This window comes from Carassius auratus, chromosome 13 (assembly GCF_003368295.1).
Source record: "Carassius auratus strain Wakin chromosome 13, ASM336829v1, whole genome shotgun sequence".
NCBI classification, from domain to species: Eukaryota; Metazoa; Chordata; class Actinopteri; order Cypriniformes; family Cyprinidae; genus Carassius; species Carassius auratus.
Window position 1 is genome coordinate 1,378,191 of NC_039255.1, and position 2,376 is coordinate 1,380,566.

The following is a 2,376-nucleotide window of genomic DNA, read 5'->3' on the forward strand; positions in this document are numbered from 1 at the left end:
CTGTGTGATATGGAGAACGGCCGGTAAAAGTGTGATTCATAGTCCAGAAAATACAGTAAGTGTGGAACATGAGAGGAGAAAGAGTTACTTGCTGGGGATGATGTTAGGAAGTGATTTTCAGTTGAAGTTGAGTGTTTAAATCAACCGTACACAAATATGGCGCAGACAGACTGTTGTCGAGTTTCTGTGCCGATTGCCTTGGGCCGGGTTTAGTCAAAGTCCAGGGCCATTTTTATTCCCAGTCCGTCCCTGGCCAAAACTGAAAATGTGCTCATCCTCAGTTCATCAGAGATCAGGATGAGTTTGTTTCTTCATCAGGTTTGTAGAAATGTAGCACTGCATCAGTGTCTCATCAGTGGATGCTCTGCAGTGAATGGGTGCCGTCAGAATGAGAGTCTGATAAAAACATCACAATAATCCACAGCACTCCAGTCCATCAGTGAACATCTGGAGAAGACAAAACCTGAAACACATCCAGCATTAAGATGATTTTAACTCAAACACATAGAGTCTATAATCATAATAACACTTCCTCCAGTGAAAAAGTGTTCTGGTCTGAATCAGGAGAGAAATCTGCACAGATCAAGCAGCGTTTAAACAGATCTGAACTAATCTGTGAGAGACAACAGCAGATGCACTTCTTCACTGGAGGAAGTGTTATTATAGATTATAGACTCTATGTGTTTGAGTTAAAATCATCTTAATGCTGGATGTGTTTCAGGTTTTGTCTTCTCCAGATGTTCACTGATGGACTGGAGTGCTGTGGATTATTGTGATGTTTTTGTGATGAGACGTGAGGATGAGCACATTTTCAGTTTTGGGCTTACTGTTTTATATTGAATGCATGTGTCCTTTGATCAAACAGAGGAAAACACTAACAAAAAGAGGCAAAGCTTTTGAGAGATTTACCATATTCTATGATTTTCATTGGATTAATATGGAAATCACATCATCTGACTAATTACACATGGAGAAACAGATCGGATTCTTGAAACAGGTGATTTTACGCAGCACAGATAAAGCAAGGCTGTTAAAAACATGACTGTTTAATAAAAGAGCAGCATTACATCTGGATTACTGTGACCTTTAGAAAGCAAAATATAAAAGCATCATGATGTGAGTGTCTGCCTTAAAAATGAACATGAACAGATGATGAACACAGAGAATAAAAACAAATATCAGCAACAACGATAGAAATACACATGAAACGAATATATAAAAGCAGTTCTTAAAAACAACACGCATTAACTGCATTACAAAAGATACTGTAAAAAAACCCAGCAAATAAGTCCTTCATGTTCGAGGCACTTTTAGTTGCAAAAAACAAAGTTGACCTGTTATTTTTATCTGTTCATCTGAAGAAAACCACTGAGAGCAAACCGTCCAAGATGTGTTTGTGCTGCAGGAGTCTGAATGAAACCAGCACTGGCCTCATTAAAACCAGAGACACAAAACCTTCATCATAAACTCAAACCACATCATGCATCACAATAACATCAGCTGAGAGGAACGGTTTTATTTGATCTATGGATACGGGTTTCTGTGCATTCAGTTTCAGCTTTCCACAAGTTATAGGAGCTGAATGTAGGGTTCCTCCTGTTTTAGACCAATTCATTTACAGGACTTTTCCACTCATTTGTGATTAACTGGATCAGGATTAGGGTTTTTATTATTATTGTTGATTTACTCACACATGTCGACCCAATAAAATATTTCTAACCTATTAAAACTAGTGAAATGCACATTCATTATATAAAAATGTTTTAAAATTTGATCTATTTTCATGACTCTTTCAGGTCTAGAAATCACCATTTTTAAATCAGTATTCCTCATATAACAATGTTTTCCTTTCTAGTTCTTAATAGACAAAAATTGATGTTTAAGTGGTGAATTAAAATAAGAAATAGCTTGATTTTATGCTGTTTTAATGCTTATTTTTGTCTTCTTTAAATACTGTTTTTGAGAACCCCTACTGGACCTGGTTGAGAACCGCTGATTTACATCACATCAGCATGACACTTTAAGTTTTAAATGTAATTAGTGTATCATCTCAGTTTTTTGGTCGTGTGTTATGAGAAAACCAATCCAGAAGAACCATGTGGAAATTAACTGGGAATTACAATAAAATGTGATTAATCATGGCTTAGAAATGTGTGCAATCTGAGGCATTGCATATTTATTTATTACAGTAACAGTCTCATGTGAGCACCTCAGAAAAAACAAGGATCTTATTATCATTAAGAGCAATCTCTCTTTCATCACACACACGTGTGTTAATTAGTGAATATGTGTTTATCGTATTAGCTTTGTATGTCAGTCTCTCACTTCATCATTAATCTCTCAGTTTCCCACTACTGAAGTCACTGAATTCCACTA

General features: G+C 36.3%; 1 protein-coding gene across 1 annotated transcript in view; it reads right to left on the reverse strand.

Moving 5' to 3' along the window:
- Nucleotides 1-1,028: 1,028 nt before the first annotated feature.
- ptk7b (protein tyrosine kinase 7b) overlaps nt 1,029-2,376 on the reverse strand; it is a 28,518-nt gene continuing 27,170 nt past the window's right edge. The window contains exon 20 of the mRNA XM_026277732.1: nt 1,029-2,376. This exon is cut by the window's right edge and continues 469 nt beyond it. The gene's annotated coding sequence lies outside the window, so the exon portion shown is untranslated.